We start from the raw sequence: 15,479 nt of genomic DNA, 5'->3' as shown, positions 1-15,479 counted from the left end.
AGTAAAACTGATTGACTATTTGTTTAATAAGTCTATAATTAAATCAAATTAATTGAATTGTGATGGTAATTGATTAATATTGCAACGAAAAGTTATTTACTCCAATGAAAATGACTTTAACAATATTCAACTGATTTTCTTAATCGAAAACGATTTAACAGGGAACAATACAAGGTCAACAATCATTATCCGCTTTCTTTTATTTATTTTTTATTTTTTATTTTTTTATAATTTAAATATTGACATAGAAATTGCATAAAATGTGAACGCGTCCACAGATATTATCACTAAACTCCAATAACCCACGTATCTATAAATTGGAATATGAACTTCTTTAAATAAAAAATAACAGACACCAAACAATATATTATATATATATATTTAAAAAAAATGCTGATTTATAAAACCAGGTGCACGAAACTGGAATGTAATCTCAAGTAATTAATAATAAAAGCAGTTTCTGTTCTAAAAAAAATAATATAAAATAAAAGCAGTTTCTCCTAGGCGGTGGGGGTGAGCTCACTCTCACTGCCCACACCACATGCGTTTGGCATGACTCAGAGATTGGGACGTGTTTAAGATTTGCCAATCACACCTGCGGCGCATACTCTTACCAGGTTTGGAGGATTACTCTCATCCCAACTTACACCTGCGGCGCAAACTCAACTAAACTAGGCCCATTGTACGTAGGCCCAAAATGCAAAATATTCAAATGTCAATCAACAAATTGGGCCAAGCCCATGCTATTTGGAAAAAATAAAAAGAGTTTGATTTATACGTTAATTCAAAATAGAGGAAATTACAATATGTGAATTGTAATAGAATATTAAAAAATATGGCTTTTTTCAAAAAAAGTTCATCTATGATTTTTTTTAAGAATTTTTTATTTGCTCATATTTGGTTTATGTCATAGTTTTACTCTTAATCAAGTTTTATTAATTTGGAAGGGTATGTTTGTAATTTGATTGTTATTTTTTTAGCTTTTTTATATATTATTTTTATATTACTAATTTTATATTAAATTTTTCTTTAGTTGTTTTGCAATTTTTTTCTTTTATTTTGTAATATGAATTGTGTTTAAAATTATTTTTTATTTATTATAAACATTTCCCCCTTTTTTTTTAGATTGTACATTTTTTTTTCCAAATCCTAGGTAAGGTAACCAATTACTTGATTGATATTTGACAATTATGTAAAAAAAAATCCTAGAGCTAGGTTAAATAACATGTACCAGGAGGGGTAACTAGTTATCCTAAGAGGAGTAACTTTCTGCCATAAGAGGGGTAACCATTACCATAAGAGGGGTGACGAGTTACTCATATTAAATATGAAAATAAACATCAAATTTGAAATGAAACAAGGAAGAACACTTCATAAAAAATAAAAAAAAAAATAAAAAAGTAACTATGATTTTAGTAACATAAGTAACCAGTTACCATAAAGAACCCAGAAATATACACACACATCATGTTGACGCCGTTTTTCGTCAACAGTGAAATAATAGCACGAAAACAATAATCAGTTATGGCCAATAAAAATATGGTAACACAAATGAGATTTTTTACGTGGTTCAGCAGTTAACTTTGCCTAGTCCACGAGTCTTTGTTATTAAGACTTAAGATGATTTCTGGAAATCCTTTAAGAATGAATTCTCCAGAGCTTCTCTCAAGATCAACAAAGTTCGGTCCTCTACAATGGTACATGACTGATAACTCTACAAAATAGAGTTATTTTACCACTTTTTATGTGCTAATTGTTGCTTAAATCTTGAGTTTTTAATTGATTTATTAAGTTTTTAATTAATTTTGAATTTATTAGTCTTATTTTGATTTTATAGATTTTTGTGTTTTTTTATAGTTATTTTGTTGTAAAATATTGTAGTTAATTATTTGAATTAGTGTGGTTTAGTTTGAGGTAAAAATATTGTATTATTGAAATTAAATGTTAAATATAAATTAAGTTATAATTAATATTTTCAAAGAATTAAATTGATTTATTTTATAGTTGAAAATATTTTATTATGATTTATTTTATGTTTATTTTGTAGGGAATTTATGGTATTTTTGGGCTTTGAAAATAGAAGAAAAGGAAAGATATAAAGTTGAAAAAGAGAAGAAAAAATGGCATTTTTCTAAGTGCAAAACAGCCCAAGCACCTCCATGGCCCAGCCGTGCCCCACGCATCTCTTCTCACCAGCACGCCAGGTGGCGGCATGCCAGCGCGCCACGCGTCCGCCAACCCCCTGCTCCCATTTGTTCCAGCCTCAACTCCATCCAACCTGCCAGTCCGTTCCCTTCAGATGCTTCAGCAGCTAGCAGCTTCAGTTCAGCCAAGACCACCTTCAGCAATCCAACCACCAAGGCCCACGAAGCCCATTCCAGCTGCCACCCTTCACGCCAGCCTCCAAAGCTCTTCTAGCCGAGCACCTTGTGATGCACTTCCTTCCTTCAGCAAAGAAGGCCAGCGCCTATAGCCATTCTGCTCCCACCGAAGCCCAGCCCAGGCCCATTTTCCGCCTACACTCAGCGCCTGTTTGCCTCCACCAGCCACGCCTAGCTCTTCAACACAAACCAGTCTGCTTGGCCCAAGTCAGCTTCAATAGCCCAAATGCCCCATATGCCACAAGCTGCCAATAGCCACCAAAAGGCCAAAAAGTCACATTTTTCTTCCCAATATTTTTTTCTTTTCACTAAATATCAACTCACTCTTCCATATTTTTCTCACCTAAATAAATATTCCTAATTCATTTTTTTACCCTAGCTTTTCACTAATCTTTTACCCAACCAAACATTTCATCTTTCCAATACTCTTACACTTACTCTATTTATCCTACCACTTCCCAACACAATTAAATTAATCAATTTATTTATTTTAATTTGATTAATTTAATCTCCATATTTTGCCTATAAATAGAGTATTGTAAGACCATTTGGGGAGCTCTTCTTCTTCATCTTTTCAACATCTTCTACACATATTTTTCTCTCTTCTCTTTACTATTTTCTCTACCATTTTCATCTTTTGAAGAGTATGTCAAGTATGTTATTTTGTAATTTTTATCTAGTTATGAGCTTCTAATCTTTTTCAAAGGTTATTAAGATGATGATAAAGCAAAATGTAACTAGATAGTATTTTTTTTGTTGTATGTTGATTTCCCATTTGTACAACATTGTTTATGGATTTTTCTATCAAAGATATGCATTTTTCATCTATTATTGAGTGTTAAAGCATATTACACTTAGTTCTTCATTATGCAAAAATATGATATTCTTTGATTAAATGTTTTTCATTAAATTGTTCACATCTAATTCTTAGAGCATAAGTATCATATTTTGCCTAAACATAATCTCTTTGATTTCTTGTAGTTTCATTAGGTTGTAACACAACTAATGCTTAGAAATTATATCTTTTATAAGTGAAGAAAAATCCTACCTTTTTTAAAGTAACTTGTGCTTGAATAGAAAATGTATCTTGAAAAAAATATAGTGTGATTTATTTCAACAATATCTAAACTTGGGAATCAATATACTTATAAATACTATTGAACTTGCATTTTGTGGATTCTAAAATCTTAATAATCTTATTTTACATATCTCATTTGAAAACCATTTTTATCATTAATATTTTTATTACTTGTCTTTTATTTTTCTAAAACAAAATCTCATCAAATATTTGGAACTAGGTTAGAATATTCTTGCTTTGTTTGAAATAGTTTCTTTTGATGTTAGTCAACTCCCATGGGTTCGACCTCGTACTTACATGAACATTATATTCCGAAACGATTCGTGCACTTGCGAGTTTAAATATTAAAACATACCCGTTTTGGGTCCAACAATGACCTCTCTATTTATAGAGGAGATTTTAGAATACTATCCCACATATTTCGGGAAGTTATTCTTTATATGCAAATAAATTTAATGGCGTTAAAAGCCTGTGATTCTATATACAAGGAAACGTCCCCTGAAGATCAGGGGGCGTATAACTGCATAATAAACACCCCTTTATTATAGGGGATTTATAGCAATCAATGTAGACCGCGTCTCTCATTGATGATCCACTAAGATATTCAAAGTTATTATCCTATATCGCCAAGGCCTTATTCACCCAGGTCTCTTATTGACTTTCGAGCTATAACATCTTCCCGAGATCACATGACTTCGAGCTCATACGTGTGTCAGGCTCGGAGCCCTGATCCGAGGCCATCCCGGGAACAGATGTACTTCGGGGTCTGTCTTTCGAGCTTGTGAGGATCTCGAGGCTACCATCTTCGAAGTCGTCTCTGCTTCGCAGGCTCGATGCCTAGGCTTCGGACATGTTCCAGACATTACGAGTCCATTCATTACGAATCCAGCTTTCGAGGTCACAATTCTTATGGCTCGAAATCTGGGTGTAACACATCAGAACATGAAGATAACCAGTTACTCCTAGAAATATACACACAAATAACGTGAAGGTAACCAGTTATCCACAGAAATATACACACAAAGAACGAGAAGGTAACCAGTTACCACAGATCTGAAGATAAAAAAAAAATATCAGATCCACCCCATTTCCCCTCTCTCCCATCTTCTTCATATAATTTTTTTTTCAAGATTTGAATGTTCCCATCAGGGTAACTAGTTACACATTCACGTTTTCATATTTTTATTAGTTTTCTTTCCAAATTTTGGTGTTCCTATAAATGTTACAGTAAAAAGAAAATACTGAAAAAAATTGATTTGAGTTTTATTATATATAGTGGAAAAAATATTAAAAAATTACAATAATAAAAGATAAAAAATAAAAAAATAGTAAAATAATTATGTAATTTTAAAATATGTGTGAAAAAAGGGGAAAAATGTAATGAGAAAAGAATAAGCACAAAAAATGAAGAAAAAAAAAGGAAAAAAACTTAGGAAAGAAAACTAAAAAAATATGAAAAAAAACAAACAAAATACAAGAAAAGAAGAAGGAAAAAAAACAAATGAATGAATAAAAATGAAAAGAAGAAGAAGAAAAATAATGGAAAAATGGAAAGAAAAAAAATATGAATGAAAAAATTGGTAGTACAAAATGAAAAAAAAAAATAGAAGAAGAAAAAAAGCTCAAATGTGTAAAAAAAAGAAAAAAAAAGGAAGGAATAAATAATAAATACAAAAATGAATAAAAAATAGAAAAAAATAAGAAAGAAAACTGAAAAATATGAATAAAAAACAAAACAATACAAATGAAAGAAAAAAAATAGATAAATGAAAAAAAAAAAAAAAAAAAGAGAAGAAGAAGAAGAATGAATGAAAAAATGGAAAGAAAAAAAATTGGTAAAAAAAAAGGAAAAAATAGAAGAAAAAAAAAGTAAGGAAAAAAATAATTGAAAAATAAAGAAAAAAAAAATTGAATAAAATAAAATAAAATAACCTTCAAAATTAAAGAAAAAATATTATGATAAAAAAAAATGTGGCATTCCCATATTTTAGTTAGATATTAATTGTGTTTCTCGTACTTTAATTTTTTCTTTAATAAATTTTTCTATACAAATTAAAAAAAGTATAATTTTCATATTTTTACACATTGAAGTTATAAAAGCCATATTTTAAAAAAATTCCATTTAAAATAATTACTAAAATACGACCTATATGCAAATAGTCGTACTAGTTTTCTCAAGCAACCATAAATCTTTTCTTCACTTTCTTTTATATTGTGATAGAATTATATTAAATTATTTATATGAGGTATATATTTATTAAATATAAACACATATTAATGGTGTACGTTTTATTAATTTTCAATATTTATATTGGTATTCATATATATATATATAATATTCTTAATTAAACAAATGACATTTTTTTATTTTATAACTTTTATATTATATAAACAACATAAATTTATTTATTAATATTAAAAGAAATATTTATATTTATATAAATTATTATAGTTTATACGTTACAATGTACTAGATACAAATAACGTGCAATGCATGTTTGCTTAGTTTTATTTATAGAGAATTTATTAATTATTTTTATTAAACTTCTATTATTGTCATATAAATTGCAAATAAATAAATAATATTATATATAAAAGAATGACATAAACATTTTAAAATAAAATTTAAACCAAAATATTATTTATGATTTTTTTAAAAATAAATATAATATGTTAATATTTTTAAATATAAATGATAATTTTTTTTTATAAAAATTAGCATTATGTATTATATATTATTGTTATAATGATATATTATAATATTTAAATTTATATTAATATAAGTATTAAATATCTAATTTTGTTTTAAATATTATTATAATAATATGTTATAACATTTGAATTTATATTAATATAATTATTAAATATCTATTATAGTATTATATATTATTATAATTATAATATTTTATAACATTTGAATTTGAATTTATATTAATATAATTAATAAATATTTATTTCTATTAGTTTTAAAGTTATATTTCGTTAAATATTTAGAATATTCTGTTAAAGTTAACAAAACAAACTATTAAAACCAATAGTTTCCGTTATCTACACACTTTTTATATAGAAGAAATAGTTAATTGAAATTAATATTAATAACTATATGTGTAATGCCCTGGTCACTTGTAACGCCTTACTACCCAGGGACCGTTACGGTGTGCATTTTAAACAGTGCTAAACTCGCTAATCGAGTCATTTGGCCATAATCGTGTAACTAAGTATGATTAGCGGTTTAGGGTTAAATTTTTTGGTTATGATACAACGTTTCACTAAAACGTTTATTGTATACATTGGGATCCCAAAAATATAATTTAAATGTTAATTACAATAAAAGATTTACAATGAGCCGACCTAAGCGGCAAAATATGGTTTAACCCTAGTTCCTCTTTCAACCCTCGGCCGTGGTGGTCGAGCAGCCGCATATGTACACATCATCACCTAAGCTCTCCAACTCAAGGATGGTCCAACTTTCTTTTGCCTTTATGTAACCCCCACTTCTTTCTACAAATGCATTATAACAATTATGAAAAATAAGACAAGATATTTTTATTCATATTTTTGAGTGCATTACAATGTTAATCGAATGCTAGAGCTATTAATAAAGTGGAAGAATAACTAATGAATACGCAACTATAATATTCATGGGCATTTCATTAGTATAATACCCATAGAATGATGTTAAATACAAGCAAACAATCACTAAAGTTATGAACAATAAAGAGAAATTCATGATTTGATGATGAATTTTATCTAGAAGGTTAAGAGATGAAGAAGTTGTGCAAGTAAATAGTTGAAGGAACAAGTATTTATAGGACAAAAACTAGCCGTTATTGACCGTTGGTAAATAGTGACTTGATCGTTGGGGATATAGGTGTATTCTATTGTGGGATTTTAACAATTACAAGTTGTTGAAGTAACTAACACATGAGAATAATTAAATTATGGATTTTAGATAAACTTTTTCAGAAAAATTTGTGAGTAAAAAATGTTGGACTGAGTAATATAAGAAGATTGAGAAATTTTCATTTTTTTACTATTCACTGGGTACTATTCATAGTGGGTCCCACAATGGGGTCCGCATGGGTCCCACAGCGGGGTCCACCCCATGGTTCCCACATGATGGTGCAGTAGTGATACAATGATGACTTTAGCAAACCACCATGCTTATATTTTGAATATTTTATTATTCCACTATGCTTGATATTTTAAATATTTTATTAGCATAGTAACCCAAAAATTTCATATCAATAGCTCTTCCAAAGCTCATTTTGAATCACAGAACCTCATTTTCTTTCTCTTACTCTACCCAAAAAATCTTCTTAACACCCTTCTAAAGTTCTAAACCTCGAAGATCTAGGCGAAGTTCTGCCGTAACGCTAGCCTACGAAAACCTTTTAGGTAAGCTCTTTCCCGAGCCTTTCATTTCAGTTATTTAGTTATTATATATATATACAGATTATTTTACTATGCTGTTATAATGCCAAAATTTATATATAGATTATTTTACTATGCCGTTATAATGCCAAAATTTATATGTAGATTAATTTATGTCGTTATAATGCCAAAATTTATATATAGATTATTTTACTATGCCGTTATAATGCCAAAATTTATATATAGATTAATTTACTATGCCGTTATAATGCCAAAATTTATATATGGATTATGTTACCATGCCATTATAATGCCAAAAGTTATATATAGATTACTTTACTATGCCATTATAATGCTAAAATTTATATATAGATTATTTTACCATGTCGTCATAATTTACAATGCCAAAAATTGAAATATAAACTATTTTTTTAATGTATCATTATAATACTAAACTTATATAGGCTATGATCACATTTTGGACTATTTGGACTTTTATTATATGACTTTATTCCCTATTATTATGGACTGATACTATGACCTGGACATTTCCGTATGACCATGACCATGAGCACAACTTTTAGACCGGGATCTTGCCATGGACAACTATAGTATGACCATATGCCTGGACATAAAATAAACAATAAAATAAGAAAAAAAAATAGAATAACAACAACTATAAACTAAAATTACATCATGTAGATTTTATGTAAGTTAATAGTTTGTGTTTTTATCAGGAAGCTAACAATTTCAGTTGTTTTATCAAAATGCAAGGTAAGTAGAATCCTCATCTACAATACAAGTATTTTATGTGTCTTATGTGCATTTATATGCTTTATATGTTATCCTGCCATGTTGTTATGCATAAGTTATTTTTAAGAATGTTATATTTCTTATGCATAAGCACTCTTAATGTTCACAAACAAGTTATTGAAAGCGTTAAAGTAGAGGTGCTGCTTGGGAGACCTACGTCCCAAAAATGTAAGGAGGGAGATGTACTTCCGTATATAATGAATGTTTATGAGGGAGAAATTCCCTATCATCATATTAATCTTCAGGTGGGAATGTGATTCCCTATGTAAGGCCGGCAGCAGCATCCTCTAGGGCCCAAAAGAAAGGAAAGTGAAAGAAAGAAAATACATAACATGTTGCACGTTTATTTTAATGCACATGAGGTAGTTATTCTACTTACTGAGCCTTAGCTCATAAGATAATGTTTTGTATTATAGGTAGGATACTCCAAATATAAATTGTTGATGAGTATACGTGGAGCCAACATGACTGTACATATGGGGCTGGCCTGAAGGGAGTGGAGTTCTGCTATGCTATTTTATAAATAAACAAGAAACTTGATTTTATATTTATATTTCATAAAAAGTACTTTGTGAACTTTATAATTTACATAAAGCTTTAAAAGTATTTCATAAACGTTGTAATTTACATAAAGCTTTTAAATTTATCGGTTGGATACATCTCTAATTCTACGTTAAGGTGTAGTAACGCCACGAAAAATTATTTATAAAAGTATTAAGATTTGAATGCAAGATAAAGTTTTTATTTAGTTTGTGGGTATTGTATGGTTTGAAGTTATGAACATTAATTTATGTATTGTTTAATAAAGTTTTTGTAAATTCAGAATTTCAGTATTGTCGTATTCAGGTTAAATTTTTTTTTTTTTACAATATATATGTATGTTAAGAAAGGAGGTCGTTACACTTTACCTGCACCACATAACACCTGTGAGCCGAAGCTCACCAAGAAAACTCAATATGCTCATGAACATTAATAACATGTTTCTAAATCATAATGTGCATGCCTAGCAATAATAGCCCTATTCACGCATGCAAATAAGTCCAGATAATGATGATGAATCCTACCCTCCTATATGGATGACTATCAGGTCAATCCTAATCAAATGAGTGATTAACACTTTGAGGTTCTGATAACCATGCTTGGGCGTGTAGCCCTAATCAGATGAGTGATTAACACTTGAGATTCTGATAATCATACTGGGGCGTGTAGCCCTAATCAGATGAGTAAATTAACACTTGAGATTTTTATAATCATACTGGGGCGTGTAGCCCTAATCATATGAGCGATTAACACTTGAGATTCTGATAATCATACTGGGACTTGTAGCCCATAGCCATGTGACGATGCATTCACCCGAGCCTTCTGGCCTTGGCTCTAAGTAACTGTTATATTATTTCATATAATATAATGTTAGATTAAATTATGTGACAAAATGTTATTTGTCACACCTTGTAACATATTATCGAGAGTCACAAAAATTAGACACATGTGTGTGCCCAAATGTGACATATTTTGGAGTTACAAAATCAGTTACAAATTTGTAACTCCCAAATATTACCCAATAATGTGTATATTATATGCTACATATTTGAGATTGGATTTCACAAAGTCATGATGATATATGACTGTTGGAGACATGTTCTTAACTCCCAATATGTGTTTGGAGGTTACAAAATCATGTAGGAAAGGATTTGGGACGTTTTGGAACGTTTTGAAAAAAATCACATTTTTGGCTGAAAAAAGGCTGTGGCTGCGGCCACTATCTTTCCTTGGCCGTGGCCTGGGGGACAGAAGCCAGTGGCCGCGGCCACTGAAAAGTCCTGGCCGCGGCCAGTGAGGCTGACAACCTATTTGGTTTTTCAGTTTTTTCCAAATTGAACGGTTCTAACATCCAAAATAACTCCCAAATCTCCATTTTAATTCCATAAACATCCAATTAAACATTGGTAACAGCCATGGGGGTTGGTGGAATTTGAAATTCAAAGAGATATCTCAAACTCTATAAATAGGAGCCTAATGCTCACTTGTAAGACACACCATTTTCCATCCACAAAGCACTTGGCTGGAAAATACACCATAGAGGCTTGATAATTCCAAAGAGCTATTTCCTTGAGAGATCACTTAGTGCTTAGAGAATAGGGGGAAATAAGCTTTTGGACAAAGGTCTTGAACCTTGTTCAAGTTGGCGATCCCCACTACTCTATACTTTGGTTGTGTGAGAGTTTGTTTTATTTTCATTCTTTTGATCTTGTTGATCTTATTTACTTGTATTATTATTGTTTTGAGTTTGTAGTCTTCTTCTTCTTCTACCTCTTTATATTTACTTGTATTTTGAGCAATTGAGTTGTAATGTTTATTTAATCAATTACCTTGTCTATTGTATTTTTTGCATAGAGTTGTATTTTGGTTTTTTCCATATTAATATATATTCTCTAACAGTAACTACCCATTGGACTAGACAAACGCTTTTAGTTTTCATCGAACTTGAGGTCGGTCAGGCATTAATGCTCATGATGAATCATTCAATGCTTATGTCGATTAGATCTAATCTTTTCGGCTTGCGTTAAACACGCTAATACCGTACTTGACTCTTAAGTCAATACCATACGACCAGTGCTCAGTACTACTGCCGAACTTGACTAATAAGTCACAGCTTCACAGTTAATATTGACACCATTGCCGATTCCTGACTCATAGGTCAGTTCCATTCACAAGTAAGCAATGCAACTAGGCATATATCATATGTCAAATATCTAAATGTAGGGCATTCAACATGCTTACTTAACAATCACTAGCATAATTATGATCATGCACAATTATAGAGACTTAAGCTATGATCAATCTCATATTCAATATTCATGTCATGCCCTAATCACATGTTTCTCATGCATCACATACTGGGTGCAGCTTTCTTACCTCTGATTCGAGCGAGAAATAACAAATGAACGACCATTGAGAACGATCAATCCTTTGATCCCTTAGCGGTCACCTAGCCATAACCAAATATGGAATCCAATTAATGAAATCAATAATAAAAGGTTCTTGACCTAAACCTCACTCCCGGGACCTCAAATCGTACTCAAACAGTTAGAAGATTCGATCCCGAGCCTTAGGAATTGAAACCCCGAGCCAAAAACCCTCAAAAGTGCCCAAAATATGAATCAAGAAAAATAGGGTAGCGCTGCCCCACCGCTACAACCAGAGCTGTCTGGCCCTGGAAAGTGCTGTAGCGCCCTCCCTTGGGCGCTACATCGCTAGGACCAGGCTGAAACAGCCCTGGTTCTTCCTCCTTCGAGTTTTCTAATTTCAACCTTCACAAATTGATCCCAAAAATCATCCAAACTTCCAAATGAACCCAAATATCCACTCTACGAGTCCTAGGCATCATAACCCAACCAAACTTTGCTAAAAACTCCCATCAATTCTCACTATCCAATTCAAAGTTCCAATTGAAAAACAACTGAAAACAAAGCAGAAAACCAGAGTTTCAATGGCTAGAAACTTACCTCAAGCTCAGAATCACACCCTCTTCAATGGTGGAACATACCCCTAGACCATCAAGGCTCAACTCCCTAGCTTGGTTCCTCAAATGGAGCTTCAAAAGTCAAAGAGAAAATGATGATCCGGAGAGGAAGAAATTGATGCTCTGTTTTGCTTTGCTTTCTACAGCCTTCTCAATGGTTTATATCTATCCTTAGGTGAAAAGACTAAAATACCCTTAGGCTTAAGTAAAACCCTTAACAACCACCAAGGGCAAAACTGTCCTTTCTCCTCTAATCCCGCTAATCATAATTAACACCCTCCAATTCCCGTTATTCCCAATATTCTCAAATGCTAATAAATCATATCCCATTACCCTTTAATTCCCGGTAATGTACTAATCACCAAATTACCCCGAGACTCACCTCGAGCCCCGAAATTAACCCCGTTATGACCAAACCGATAACTTGCATTCAAAGATCGTCTCATGCTGAATGACTCGAAAAAATCCATATTATGATGTGGCCTTATTCAAAATTCACCAACATGCATTAAAATATACAAATGTGCCCTCAACGGGTCAAATTACCAAAATGCCCTTATAATGAAAAATGGACCCATATGCATGCATTTATCATCATATAATAATATAATTCACATAATCATGCATATAATCATTTAATGACATAATAAATCAATTATGGCCATCCCGACCTCCTAATCAAGGTCTTAAACCTTATTAGGAAATTTGGGTCATTACATCACTCCAACACCGTTACTGTGAACTTTAAACAATGCTCAACTCGCTAAACGAGTCATTTAGTTATAAACGTGCATCTAGGTGTTATTAATAGGCCAGGGTAAAAATCTTGATCAAAAGGAATGAATATATTTTATTTAAAACATTAAACTATACGTGGGCTCATAAAAGTGTTTACAAAGTTATTTACAATCCAAAATGGTCATTACAGTGTAAAAATTACAACCTGCCGACCTAAGCAGCAAAAATAGGGTTAAACCCTAGTTCCTTTGAGAAACACCTTGGCCGTGGTGGTCAAGCGATCGCATATGTACACATCGCCACCTAAGCTCTCCACTCAAGGCTGGGTGAGCTTTTCTTTTCCTTTACCTGCACCACTTAGCACCTGTGAGCCAAGGCTCAGTAAGAAAACTTATTACTGCATGTATACAATATCAACAAATGATTCTGGTAATCATTCTGGGGCTTGAAGCCCTAATCAGATAGGTGACTAAAGAGTCACACTCTGGGGCTCTGCACCCTAATCAGATAAGTGACTATTAAGTCATACTCTTAATAGATGACTAATAAGTCTATCTCTAGGGATCTGCTCCTTGAATAGATGACTATTAAGTCTATCTCTTGGGCTCCGCGCCCTAAGCCATGTGACATTTCAGTCACCTGAGCCTTTTGGCCCTGACACTAAGTAACTAGCCTTTAGACCAGACAAGCGCTTTTAGTTTTCATCGAACTTGGGGTCGGTCAAGCATTTCATGCTCATGGTGATTAGATCTAATCATTTCGGCCTATGTTAAATACATTAATGTCGTTCTTGACTGTTAAGCCAATACATACAACTAGCTCTCAGTATCACCGCTGAACTTGACTGATAAGTCACAGCTTCAGGATCAATACTAAATACCATTATCGTTCTCTGACTAATAATTCAGTACCATACACAGATAAGCAAAGTTGATATGCATTCACTATGCAATCAATATCAATAAATAGAGCACTTAACATGCTTCATTAATAACCATGCATATCACATACTGGGTGCAGTTTTCTTACCTCTGGTTTGAGCGTAAAATAATAAAAGAACGACCTTTGAGAACGATCGGTTCTTAAGTTCGTTAGCGGTCACCTCAAGAACTCAAGAGCTTCCTAGCAATCCCCCAAGCAATTCCCTAGCTTAAACTTCTCAAATCCAAGCTTTTCCACCGAAGAAATCCAGAGAAGAGAGAGAGAGAGAGAGATGATCGAGTGAGGAAGAGAGAGTTACTCTAGTTTTTTCTGTCTAAAACTCTACAGCCTTCTAACTTCAAACATATCCCATGGTCAAAAGACCAAAATGCCCCTAGGTCAATTAAAACCTCTCAAGGCTAGCAAGGGCAAAAATGTCATTTCTCAACTATCCCGTTAATTATAATTAACGTCCTCCTAATCCCGCTACTCCAAATATCCTCAAATAATTACCAAATGATTTCCCCCATTACCCGATCCCGATAATGTACTAAATTACCCAATTACCCCTAGGCTCACCCCGAGCCCGGTAATTAATCCAGTTATGACCAAACCGCTAACTAGCTTCCTAGGATCGTCTCATGCCGAATAATCCAAATATATATCCACATAATAATGTGGTCTCACCCATATATCATAAACATGCACATAAATATATAGATATGCTCTTAACAGATCAAAATTACGAAAATGCCCTTCTAATAAGAAATGGGCCCACATGCATGCAATTATCATCATATAATCATGCATTTAATCACATAATTGCATAATAAATCAAGTATGGCTCTCCTGACCCCCTCATACAGGCATTAAATTACATTAGAGAATTTGGGACATTACAATATGTTACAATATGTAGTTAAGGATAATCATAATATCATTATTCTTTGAATACCTTTAAAAATGTTAGCTACAAAATAATTTTTTACTTTCTAGTTTTAAAAATTTTTGTTACAAAAATGATTTTTTTTTAGTTATGAAGTAGTATATATTTTTTTTTTGTTGAAAAAAAGACATTTTTTTCTATAAATTGTTCACAAAAATTGTTTACCAAGTTTTTCGGAAACTAGAATTATAAGAGTTAAGAGAGCTTAGAAAGTGAAGAGCCTAGATTATCACACTAGGAATTTTACGTGGTTGGGGCGTTAAAGAGCCTTAGTCCACGAGTCGATTGTATTAGAGCTTTTAGGAGCTTAAATAATGAGATCTCTTTGAATTTGAGCAGAGTGTATGTTTACAAGAGAAAAATCGGATCCTTTATTCTAACGCACAATTGTTCATATTTATAGGTAGTTGAGTGCTCTAGGTTTGGGCCGGATTAATTCAGGCCTAATAAGAGTATAAACACTATTTGCTCGCTGATGGAGGCTTAATACAAAGGATTTTACTAAATAAGATGCACTAATTAGGGTCCACTGGGCCAGCCTGAGCGTAACGACGCTACAAGACTGACAGCCATATGCAACTTCAGTCTGGTTCGTGTGGGCTTCAAAGGAGATCCGGGGGATAGGATCCGTCAGAGTAGTGGCAGTACAGTTCTACAATGACGGCATACATTCCGTATGTAACCCCTTCTGCAGGTTAGTTATGG

Source organism: Humulus lupulus, chromosome 8, assembly GCF_963169125.1.
Source record: "Humulus lupulus chromosome 8, drHumLupu1.1, whole genome shotgun sequence".
NCBI classification, from domain to species: domain Eukaryota; kingdom Viridiplantae; phylum Streptophyta; class Magnoliopsida; order Rosales; family Cannabaceae; genus Humulus; species Humulus lupulus.
The sequence above is the reverse complement of the archived record's forward strand: the minus strand, read 5'-3'. Positions refer to the sequence as shown.